At 44.8% G+C, this 12,684-nt stretch overlaps 3 non-coding genes across 3 annotated transcripts; all 3 read right to left on the reverse strand.

Annotated features, from left to right (window-relative positions):
- Nucleotides 1-2,214: 2,214 nt before the first annotated feature.
- On the reverse strand, nt 2,215-2,286 carry trnac-gca (transfer RNA cysteine (anticodon GCA)). Its single transcript has one exon. It is a non-coding gene; the product is annotated as a tRNA-Cys (tRNA).
- A 2,289-nt stretch (nt 2,287-4,575) lies between these two features.
- On the reverse strand, nt 4,576-4,647 carry trnac-gca (transfer RNA cysteine (anticodon GCA)). Its single transcript has one exon. It is a non-coding gene; the product is annotated as a tRNA-Cys (tRNA).
- Nucleotides 4,648-11,970: 7,323 nt separating this feature from the next.
- On the reverse strand, nt 11,971-12,042 carry trnay-gua (transfer RNA tyrosine (anticodon GUA)). The gene has a single exon. It is a non-coding gene; the product is annotated as a tRNA-Tyr (tRNA).
- Nucleotides 12,043-12,684: the final 642 nt, after the last annotated feature.

The following is a 12,684-nucleotide window of genomic DNA, read 5'->3' on the forward strand; positions in this document are numbered from 1 at the left end:
AAAAGAAGCTTCATCAGTTATTCTGGGAGACAAATAATTACAGCAATCAGAAATGATTCATGAACGGATTGAGTCACATTATTGTGTACAGATGCGTTGCACAAGCCAACATGGAAAGCCTTGTCACTAAACTTCAGTGAACACATCCTTACCACAGAACGTGGAACTGGAAGCACCAGACAAACGACACCTGAATTTCAACCAGATGTTTCTCCAGCAGCTATCAAGTGCTCTCTCACTGTGCTCTGCCCCTAGGTCTGTAGATCGTTACAGTTAACATAAGAATCAACAGGTTCAATGTGCAGTTTCGCAAGATCATGCTCTCAGTGCCATATATGTAAGTGTACAGAATATCGAATCAATGTAATAAATAAACATCCAGCAGGCATTTGGCACGAGCGGACAGCAGGAGATAGTGTGTGAAGTGACTGTAATATTTGTTAAGTCAATAGATTCATTTACAGGTTACGGAACAGAAGTGGGACTTAACGAAAGGGAAAGTGTGTAAATTGCATCCTGGCCATGAAATAAGAAGCTGTGAGTGTCGAAAGTGTGACGTCGCCAGGAAATAAAAGTGGAAAATGCTGAAAGCCTCTATTTGACCCGCGGATGCTCGCAGAGAGAGGTGGCAATAGGCGTGTGGCCGTCTTTCTCAATTATTATTTTAAACCTTATCACTAGTGCCTCGATATTCGCCTGCACTTACTTCTCCTATCTCCTCCGTTTCATTTCCTATTACTGGATCCAGCAGTGATTCCACTCTTGTCTGCCTGTCTCTCTTTTGTAATTTTATCACTCCTGGCTGCTCTCCATAACTCCCTCTCGCTCTCACTCATTCAGTCACTCGCACACTCACGAACACGCTAATTCACTCACTCTATCCATCCCTCATTCCCTCCTTCCCTCACTCCCTCCATCACTCCCTCACTCACTCACACACAAACTCCCTACCTCAATCCCTCCACCATAAAAGGTTGAGAGAGACATAAGTAAGACAAAGGGCAAATTAACAGATTGGAAACAAACTATTTTTGAGGGGGTGAGATTGGAACCTGGGAAGGTGAACTTGGAAAAAATCTTGACAAAGATGGAGAACAGGTTTTGGGAAATATTCGAAACGGTGATCAATAGAGTTCAAGAGACCTCTCTTCCTCTAAATAAAACAACAAATAGTCAATAATGAAACATTGTGGATGAATAAAGAGTTAAGGGTAAAATAGAAATTGAACAAATGCATATTCTAACCACATGGACAATAAAGGAAAGGATGATAAAGGGGAAAATGAAGACGTTAGGAAGGATGTCAAGAAGCAATCAGGAAAGCAGAAAGGAAATACAAAATTAAATTATCAAGAAATAGTCAATTATTCCACTGAAACGTCAATAACATCAGGATAGGGATAGGGCCAACAAGGGATACACAAGATATCCTCAGAGGTAATAACAGTGAAATGGCTGAAATATTGAATCGTTACTTTGTCTCAGTATTTATCAGGGAGACTATACATGCTTAACATAACTTCTCCGCTTTTCAATTCTATCCCCCTGGAAATGAACCCCAGTGTTTGGCTTGTTTTTTTTATGTCGTCACCACTTTTAGTGATTTGTGTCCCTGTAGTCCGAGATCCTTGGTTAAACCACACTTGGAGCACTGTGAACACTTCTGGTCTCCCTATTATCAAAAGGATATCGAGGAATTGGCGAAGGTGAAAATAATGATGATGCCAGAACTGAAAGATAATACCTGTCAGGATAGATTTAACAGGCTGATGGCTGACATGATGGAGGTCTTTGGATAATGAAAGGGTTTGATTGGGTCGACGGAGAGAAAATGTTTCCACTCGTCGGGGACTCTAAAACTATCGGTTATCAATATAAGATAGTCACTAATAAATCCAATAGAGAATTCATGGGAAACTTCTTTACCAAAGAGTTGCAAGAATGTGGAATTCGCTACCTTAAGGAGTAGTTGAGGCAAATAACATCGATACATGAAATGGCAAACTCGATAAACACACGGGGGCGAATGGAATGGAAGAGTGTGCGGATGGGGGCAAATGAAGTAGGGAGGGAGGTGTCTTGTGTGAAGCAGAAAGGCTGGCACAGACCCGTTGGGTCAAAAGGCCCAGATCTGTGCGGCAAACTCAACAGAAACAACGACAGCGACAGATTACTGATTTTCTGAGTCCCCAAAAGAAGCACTTAGAATGTGCAAGTGGGCGCCTGGATTCGAACCAAAGAGCTCTTGATCTGCAGTCAAATGCTCTACCACTGAGCTACACCCCCACATTTGTTGACCATTCTTGCACGCACAATGGAATGGAGCTCAGTAGCTGGCAGTCACCAATGTTGATCTGACCAACATGAAAAGAAGCTTCATCATTTTTTCTGGGAGACAAATAAATACAGCAATCAGAAATGAATCATGAACGGAGTGAGTCACACTATTGTGTGCAGATGCGATGCACAACCCAACATGGAAAGCCTTGTCACTAAACTTCAGTGAACACATCCTTACCACAGAACGCGGAACTGGAAGCACCAGACAAACGACACCTGAATTTCAACCAGATGTTTCTCCAGCAGCTGGCAAGTGCTCTCTCACTGTGCTCTGCCCCTCGGTCTGTGGATCGTTACAAACAACACAAGAAAAAACAGTTTCAATGTGCAGTTTCACAACATCATGCTCTCAGTGCCATATATGTAAGTGTACAGAATATCGAATCAATGTAATAAATAAACATCCAGCAGGCATTTGGCAAGAGCGGACAGAAGGAGATAGTGTGTGAAGTGACTGTAATATTTGTTAAGTCAACAGATTCATTTACAGGTTACGGAACAGATGTGGGACTTAACGAAAGGGAAAGTGTGTAAATTGCATCCTGGCCATGAAATAAGAAGCTGTGAGTGTCGAAAGAGTGACGTCGCCAGGAAATAAAAGTGGAAAATGCTGAAAGCTTCTATTTGGCCCGCGGATGCTGGCAGAGTGCTGTCAATAGGCTTGTGGCCGTCTTTCTCAATTATTATTTTAAACCTTATCACTTGTGCCTCGATATTCGCCTACACTTACTTCTATCTCCTCCGTTTCATTTCCCATTACTAGATCCAGCAGTGATTCCTCTCTTGTCTGCCTGTCTCTCTTTTGTAATTTTATCACTCCTGCCTGCTCTCCATACCTCCCTCTCGCTCTCACTCATTCAGTCACTCGCACACTCACGAACACGCTAATTCACTCACTCTATGCATCCCTCATTCCAACCTTCCCTCACTCCCTCCATCCCTCCATCACTCACTCACAAACTAACTCCCTACCTCAATCCCTCCACCGTAAAAGATTGAGAGAGACGTAAGTAAGACAAAGACCAAATTAATAGATTGGAAACAAATTATTTTTGATGGGGTGAGATTGGAACCTCGGAAGGTGAACTTGGAAAAAATCTTGACACAGATGGAGAACAGGTTTTGGGAAATATTTGAAACGGTGATCAATAGAGTTCAAGAGAACTATATTCCTCTAAAGAAAACAACAAATAGTCAATAATGAAACTTTGTGGATGAATAAAGAGATAAGGGTAAAATTGAAATTAAACAAAGGCATCTTCGAATCACATGGACAATAAAGGAAAGGATGATAAAGGGGAAATGAAGATGTTAGGAAGGATGTCAAAAAGCAATCAGGAAAGCAGAAAGGAAATACAAGATTAAATTATCAAGAAATAGTCAATTATTCCACTGAAACGTCAATAACATCAGGATAGGGAAAGGGCCAACAAGGGATACACAAGATATACTCACAGGTAATGACAGTGAAATGGCTGGAATATTGAATAGTTACTTTGCCTCAGTATTTATCAGGGAGACTATACATGCTTAACATCACTTCTCCGCTTTTCAATTCTATCCCCCTGGAAATGAACCCCAGTGCTTGGCTTGTTTTTATTTATGTCGTCGCCACTTTTAGTGGTTTGTGTACCTGTAGTCCGAGATCCTTGGTTAAACCACACTTGGAGCACTGTGAACATTTCTGGTCTCCCTATTATAAAAAGGATATCGAGGAATTGGCGATGGTGAAAATAATGATGATGCCAGAACTGAAAGATAATACCTTTCAGGATAGATTTAACAGGCTGATGGCTGACATGATGGAGGTCTTTGGATAATGAAAGGGTTTGATTGGGTCGACGTAGAGAAAATGTTTCCACTCGTCGGGGAATCTAAAACTATCGGTTATCAATATAAGATAGTCACTAATAAATCCAATAGAGAATTCATGGGAAACTTCTTTACCAAAGAGTTGCAAGAATGTGGAATTCGCTACCGTAAGGAGTCGTTGAGGCAAATAACATCGATACATGAAATGGCAAACTAGATAAACACACGGGGGCGAAAGGAATGGAAGAGTTTGCGGATGTGGGCAAGTGAAGTCGTGAGGGAGGAGTCTTGTGTGAAGCCGAAAGGCTGGCACAGACCCGTTGGGTCAAATGGCCTGGATCTGTGCGGCAAACTCAATTTTAACAACGACAGCGACAGATTACTGATTTTCTGACTCCCCAAAAGAAGAACTGAGAATGTGTAAGGGGGCGGCTGGATTCGAACCAAAGACCTCTTGATCTGCAGTCAAATGCTCTACCACTGAGCTACACCCCCACATCTGTTGAACGTTCCTGCACGCACAATGTAATGGAGCTCAGTAGCTGGCAGTCACCATGTTGATATGACCAACATGAAAATAAGCTTCATCAGTTATTCTGGGAGACAGGTAAATACAGCAATCAGAAATGAATCATGAACGGAGTGAGTCACACTATTGTGTACAGATGCGATGCACAACCCAACATGGAAAGCCTTGTCACGAAACTTCAGTGAACACATCCTCACCACAGAACGCGGAACTCGAAGCACCAGCCAAACAACATCAGAATTTCAAGCAGAGGTCTTCAGCTTCTTTCAATCCTCTGTCAATGTGCTCTGCCCCCATCGCTTTGGATACTTGCAGCCAACAAATGCAGTGCCAGGTTCAATGCGTGGTTTTCCAAGATCATGCTATCAGTGCCATATATGTAAGTGCACAGAATATAATAAAGATGCATCCAGCAGGCATGTGGCAAGTGTGGCAGGAGGAGCTAATGTGTGAAGCAACTGTAGTTAGGAGGCAATGATGGATCTGGTTCTAGGGAATGAGATAGTTAATGTGGAGCAAGTGTCCTTGGGGGAGCATTTAGGGAATAGCGAACAGAGTATCATGAGGTTTCGAAGAGCAATGGAAAAGGAGAAGGAGTAATCTGGAGTAAAAACACTTAATTGGAAGAGGGTCAATTACAGAGGGTTGAGAACTGATCCGGCCCTGGTAAAATGGAATCAAAACTGTAATCGAGCAATGGGCGGCTTTTGAAGAGGAGGTTTTTCGGGTACAGTCTGTGTACATTCCCACAAGAAGCAACGAAAGTCAGAGCTCTCTGGATGACGTAGGAGATAGAGAATAAAATGAAGCAGAGGAAGTGGACGTATGGCAGATGTCAGGTTGATAATACAAGTCAGAACCAGGCTGAGAATGGAAAGTTCAGAGGTGAAGTGAAAATGGAAACCACACTTGGAGTAACGTGAACAATTCTGGTCGACAGATTATAAGAAGAATAAAGAGGAATTGGCAAAGCTGAAAAAAAGATGCACAAGGATGATTATAGAACTCGGAGCATATACTTCTCAGGAGGACTAAACAGGTTTGAAGCTCTTTTCTCGAGAAAAGGGAAGACTGAGGGGTGACCTGATAGAGGTCTTTAAGATTTTGAAAGGATTCGATTGGGTGGCCAAGAAAAAAACGGTTCCATTTGTGATGGAATTCAAGAGAATCTTCTTTACCCAAAGGGCGGTAAGAATGTGGAACTCGCCACCAAAAGGAATCGTTGAGGCAAATGGCATAGATGCTTTAAAAGTGAAGCTCGATGAAGAGATGAAAGAGAAAGGAATGTATGGCTGATAGAACGAGATGAAATAGGGCAGGAGGTGACTCATGTGGTGCATAAATACCGGAATTGACCAATCGAGATAGCAAACCTGTTTCTCTGCTGAAGCTTCAATGTAAACAACAATCCTGCTGCTACAGGGAATTCAGACTTACTGTATGAATCACAAAATCATTTAGAAAGAAGAGGGAGTATCGGGATTTAAACCAGCGATCGCTTGATTTACAATGAAACACTGCAATTCATAGAATCATAGAATCATAGAAGTTACAACATGGAAACAGGCCCTTCGGCCCAACATGTCCATGTCGCCCAGTTTATACCACTACGCTAGTCCCAATTGCCTGCACTTGGCCCATATCCCTCGATACCCATCTTCCCCATGTAACTGTCCAAATGCTTTTTAAAAGACAAAATTGTACCCGCCTCTACTACTGCCTCTGGCAGCTCGTTCCAGACACTCACCACCCTTTGAGTGAAAAAATTGCCCCTCTGGATCCTTTTGTATCTCTCCCCTCTCACCTTAAATCTGTGCCCCCTCGTTATAGACTCCCCTACCTTTGGGAAAAGATTTTGACTATCGACCTTATCTATGCCCCTCATTATTTTATAGACTTCTATAAGATCACCCCTTAACCTCCTACTCTCCAGGGAATAAAGTCCCAGTCTGTCTAACCTCTCCCTGTAAGTCAAACCATCAAGTCCCGGTAGCATCCTAGTAAATCTTTTCTGCACTCTTTCTAGTTTAATAATATCCTTTCTATAATAGGGTGACCAGAACTGAACACAGTATTCCAAGTGTGGCCTCACCAATGCCCTGTACAACTTCAACAAGACATCCCAACTCCTGCATTCAATGTTCTGACCAATGAAACCAAGCATGCTGAATGCCTTCTTCACCACCCTATCCACCTGTGACTCCACTTTCAAGGAGCTATGAATCTGTACTCCTAGATCTCTTTGTTCTATAACTCTCCCCAACGCCCTACCATTAACGGAGTAGTTCCTGGCCCGATTCGATCTACCAAAATGCATCACCTCACATTTATCTAAATTAAACTCCATCTGCCATTCATCGGCCCACTGGCCCAATTTATCAAGATCCCGTTGCAATCCTAGATAACCTTCTTCACTGTCCACAATGCCACCAATCTTGGTGTCATCTGCAAACTTACTAACCATGCCTCCTAAATTCTCATCCAAATCATTAATATAAATAACAAATAACAGCGGACCCAGCACCGATCCCTGAGGCACACCGCTGGACACAGGCATCCAGTTTGAAAAACAACCCTCGACAACCACCCTCTGTCTTCTGTCGTCAAGCCAATTTTGTATCCAATTGGCTACCTCACCTTGGATCCCATGAGATTTAACCTTATGTAACAACCTACCATGCGGTACCTTGTCAAATGCTTTGCTGAAGTCCATGTAGACCACGTCTACTGCACAGCCCTCATCTATCTTCTTGGTTACCCCTTCAAAAAACTCAATCAAATTCGTGAGACATGATTTTCCTCTCACAAAACCATGCTGACTGTTCCTAATTAGTCCCTGCCTCTCCAAATGCCTGTAGATCCTGTCCCTCAGAATACCCTCTAACAACTTACCCACTACAGATGTCAGGCTCACTGGTCTGTAGTTCCCAGGCTTTTCCCTGCCGCCCTTCTTAAACAAAGGCACAACATTTGCTACCCTTCAATCTTCAGGCACCTCACCTGTAGCGGTGGATGATTCAAATATCTCTGCTAGGGGACCCGCAATTTCCTCCCTAACCTCCCATAACGTCCTGGGATACATTTCATCAGGTCCCGGAGATTTATCTACCTTGATGCGCGTTAAGACTTCCAGCACCTCCCTCTCTGTAATATGTACACTCCTCAAGACATCACTATTTATTTCCCCAAGTTCCCTAACATCCATGCCTTTCTCAACCGTAAATACCGATGTGAAATATTCATTCAGGATCTCACCCATCTCTTGTGGTTCCGCACATAGATGACCTTGTTGATCCTTAAGAGGCCCTACTCTCTCCCTAGTTACCCTTTTGCCCTTTATGTATTTGTAGAAGCTCTTTGGATTCACCTTTGCCTGATCTGCCAAAGCAATCTCATATCCCCTTTTTGCCCTCCTGATTTCTCTCTTAACTCTACTCCGGCAATCTCTATACTCTTCAAGGGATCCACTTGATCCCAGCTGCCTATGCATGTCATATGCCTCCTTCTTATTTTTGACTAGTGCCTCAATCTCCCGAGTCATCCAAGGTTCCCTACTTCTACCAGCCTTGCCCTTCACTTTATAAGGAATGTGCTTACCCTGAACCCTGGTTAACACACTTTTGAAAGCCTCCCACTTACCAGACGTCCCTTTGCCTGCCAACAGACTCTCCCAATCAACTTCTGAAAGTTCCTGTCTAATACCATCAAAATTGGCCTTTCCCCAATTTAGAATTTTAACTTTTGGGCCAGACCTATCCTTCTCCATAGCTATCTTAAAACTAATGGAATTATGATCACTGGTCCCAAAGTGATCCCTCACTAACACTTCTGTCACCTGCCCTTCCTTATTTCCCAAGAGGAGGTCAAGTTTTGCCCCCTCTCTAGTCGGGCCATCCACATACTGAATGAGAAATTCCTCCTGAATACACTCAACAAATTTCTCTCCATCCAAGCCTCTAATGCTATGGCTGTCCCAGTCAATGTTGGGAAAGTTAAAGTCCCCAACTATTACCACCCTATTTTTCTTGCAGCTGTCTGTAATCTCCTTACATATTTGCTCCTCAATTTCCCGTTGACTATTTGGGGGTCTGTAGTACAATCCTATCAAAGTGATCTCTCCCTTCTTATTTTTCAGTTCTACCCATATGGACTCAGTGGGCGAAACCTCGGATATATCCCCTCTCACTACTGCCGTGATGTTCTCCCTAATCAAGAACGCAACTCCCCCTCCTCTCTTACCTCCTGCTCTATCTTTCCTATAGCATCTGTACCCTGGAACATTGAGCTGCCAGTCCTGCCCCTCCCTTAGCCATGTTTCAGTAATAGCTATAACATCCCAGTCCCATGTACCCATCCATGCCCTGAGTTCATCTGCCTTGCCCATCAGACTTCTTGCATTGAAATAAATGCAGTTTAATCTGGACTTCCCTTGGTCTTTGCCCTGCTTTCTCAGACCATCTGTCCGGTCATGTTCTGTACACTCTCCCTTACTGCCTTTTGTTTCTGTCACCACTTTATTTCCCACTGACTTCCTGCATCGGTTCCCATCCCCCTGCCACATTAGTTTAAACCCTCCCCAACAGCACTGGCAAACACTCCCCCTAGGACATTGGTTCCAGTCCTGCCCAGATGCAGACCGTCCAATTTGTACTGGTCCCACCTCCCCCAGAACCGGTTCCAATGGCCCAGGAATTTGAATCCCTCCAGCTTGCACCATCTCTCAAGCCACGTATTCATCTTAGCTATCCTGTCATTCCTACTCTGACTAACCCGTGGCACTGGTAGCAATCCTGAGATTACTACCTTTGAGGTCCTACTCTTTAGTTTAACTCCTAACTCCCTAAATTCAGCTTGTAGGACCTCATCCCGTTTTTTACCTATATCGTTGGTGCCTATATGCACCACGACAACTGGCTGTTCACCCTCCCCCTCCAGAATGTCCTGCAGCCGCTCCGAGACATCCTTGACCCTTGCACCAGGGAGGCAACATACCATCCTGGAGTCTCGGTTGCGTCCGCAGAAACGCCTGTCTATTCCCCTTACAATCGAGTCCCCTATCACTATAGCTCTGCCACTCTTTTTCCTGCCCTCCTGTGCAGCAGAGCCAGCCACGGTGCCATGAACCTGGCCACTGCTACCTTCCCCTGGTGAGCCATCTCCGCCAACAGTATCCAAAACGGTATACCTGTTTTGGAGGGAGATGACCGCAGGGGACCCCTGCACTGCCTTCCTACTCTTCCTCTGTCTGTTGGTCACCCATTCACTATCTCCCTCAGTAATTTTTATCTGCGGTGTGACCAACTCACTGAACGTGCTATCCACGACTTTCTCAGCATCGCGGATGCTCCAAAGTGAGTCCATCCGCAGCTCCAGAGCCGTCAAGCGGTCAAACAATAGCTGCAGCTGGACACACTTCCCGCAGGTGAAGGAATCAGGGATACAGGAAGGAGCCCTGAATTCCCACATCCCACAAGAGGAACATGACACGGCGCTGGGATCTCCTGCCATGACTTAACCCTTAAATTAGCTTAAGAACAACTACAATGTCAAGAGAAAAAAAAAGGAAAGAAAAACTACTTACCACTCCCTTTAAGGAGTTTACTCCTTTAAATTGTTCTCAATTTAGAGAATGTTAACGACACTAGGGACCTTGATTCACTAAAAAATAAACGCTACTTCCTATAAGACCTGCAGACCTTCCCTTTCTTTTTACTTCAGTTACTGTCGATCAGTAGAAATACTCACCTGAACCTACTCACCAATCAGGTGCCTCCCCTGTGTCGCGTCCCGATCTGATTTCTGACGTCACTTCGAACTCGGTCGCAGCTCCGCTCGGCTCGGCTCGGCTGTTCTCAGCGCTCTGAAATCCCGCCTTTTATCGGACGCTCCCTCCGCTCGGCTCGGCAATTAAGCAATGCACCCACTGATATCGTCCACGGATGAAGTAATGCAACGGAGTTCAGTACCTGGCAGTCATCACTGAAGTGAGAACCAATCTGAAAAGAAGCTTCATCAGTTATTCTGGGACACAAATAATTACAGCAATCAGAAATGATTCATGATCGGAGTGAGTCACACTATTGTGTACAGATGCGATGCACAACCCAACATGGAAAGCCTTGTCACTAAACTTCAGTGAACACATCCTTACCACAGAACGCGGAACTGGAAGCACCAGACAAACGACACCTGAATTTCAACCAGATTTTTCTCCAGCAGCTGTCAAGTGCTCTCTCACTCTGCTCTGCCCCTAGCTCTGTAGATCGTTGCAGTCAACACAAGAAACAACAGGTTCAATGTGCAGTTTCACAAGATCATGCTCTCAGTGCCATATATGTAAGTGTACAGAATATCGCATCAGTTTAATAAATAAGCTTCCAGCAGGTATTAGGCAAGTGTGGACAGGAGGAGATAGTGTGTGAAGCGACTGTAACATGTGTTAAGTCAAAATATTCAGTTACAGGTTACGGAAGAGAAGTTGGTTTATCAAATGGAAAAGTGTCTAAATTGCAGAATTCACATCCTAACCATGAAATAAGAGACCGTGAATGTCCAAAGTGGACAATGCTCAAAAGCCTCTGTTTGACCCTCCGGATTCGAATAGAAATTGCTGGCCACAGGCTTGTGGCTGTGTTTCTCAATCATTATTTTAAATCTTGCCGCTAGTGCCTGGCTGTTCTCCTACACTTACTTCTCTTACCTGCACCGTTTCATTTTCCATTATTGGATCAAGCAGTGATTCCTCTCTTGCCCACCTGTCTCCCTTTTATCATTGCATCGTTCCTGCCTTCTCTATCTGTCACCCTCTCGCTTTCACTCATTCATTCACTCAAACGCTCACGAACTCACTCACTCCCTCCCTCCCTCGCTCACTTCCTCCCTCCCTCACTCACTCACTCACTCCCTCCCTCCCTCAATCCCTCCTCAGTAAAATATTTAGAAATACTTAAGTAAGACAAATAACAAAGTAATTGATTTGAAACAAACTAATTTTGAACGGATTAGAATAGAACTGGGGAAGTTGAAAAAAATTGACAACGAGATAGAACAGGAGTGGGAAATATTTAAGAAGGTGATTAATCTCTCTCTGGCACTCCCTCAAAGTGGAGAGGGGACGGGAATGGAAGGGTTCGATGAACGAGGGAGGAAGAGGGCCTGTGTGGACAATGGACGCTGGCATCGAACAAGTGGGCAAAATGGCCAACTGTGGACTCAATGTAAATAACAATCCTGCAGCTGCAGGAACAGACTGACTGCATGACTTCGGACAGGGAACAATTAAAAGAAAGAGGGGGCGCTTGGATTTGAACCAAAGACCTCTTGATCTACAGGCAAATGCTCTACCGCTGAGCTACACCCCCACATCTGCATGAAGCGTTAGCACACACAAGTCAATGGAGTCTAGCACCTGGCCATCATCAACATTGATCGCACCATTCTGAAAAGAACCTTCATGAGTTATTCTGATAGGCAAGAATATGACTCCACCTCCAGAGCCTGACCCGTCCCTCAGAATTTAACTCTTCCCTTCGAGTCTGCCTCCGCCCTCAGAATCTGACACGGCACTCAGTGTCGGATCCCCTCCCCCAGCCTTTGACCTCTGCCCCAGAGTCTGACCCTTCCCTCAGAGTCTGACCCTACCTCCAGAGTCGGACTCCTCCCCCAGAGTCTGAACCTTGCCCCAGAATCTGACACCTCCCCCAGAGTCTGACCCGACACCGAGTCTGACCACTGTCCCAGAGCCTGACTCCTCCCCCAATGACTGACTCCTCCCCCAATGACTGACTCCTACCTCAATGACTGACTCCGCCCGAAGAGCCGGACACCTCCACAGCGTCTGAGTCCTCCCTCAGAGCCTTACTCCTCCATCAGAGTCTAACTCCTCCCCAGAGCCTAACTCCTCCCTCAGAGTCTAACTCCTCCTCAGAGCCTTAATCCTCCCTCAGAGTCGGTCCCCTCCCCCGAGTCCGACTGTTCCCCCAGAGCCTGATTCCGCCTCCAGA

The sequence above is a fragment of the Heptranchias perlo genome, chromosome 20 (genome assembly GCF_035084215.1).
Source record: "Heptranchias perlo isolate sHepPer1 chromosome 20, sHepPer1.hap1, whole genome shotgun sequence".
NCBI classification, from domain to species: domain Eukaryota; kingdom Metazoa; phylum Chordata; class Chondrichthyes; order Hexanchiformes; family Hexanchidae; genus Heptranchias; species Heptranchias perlo.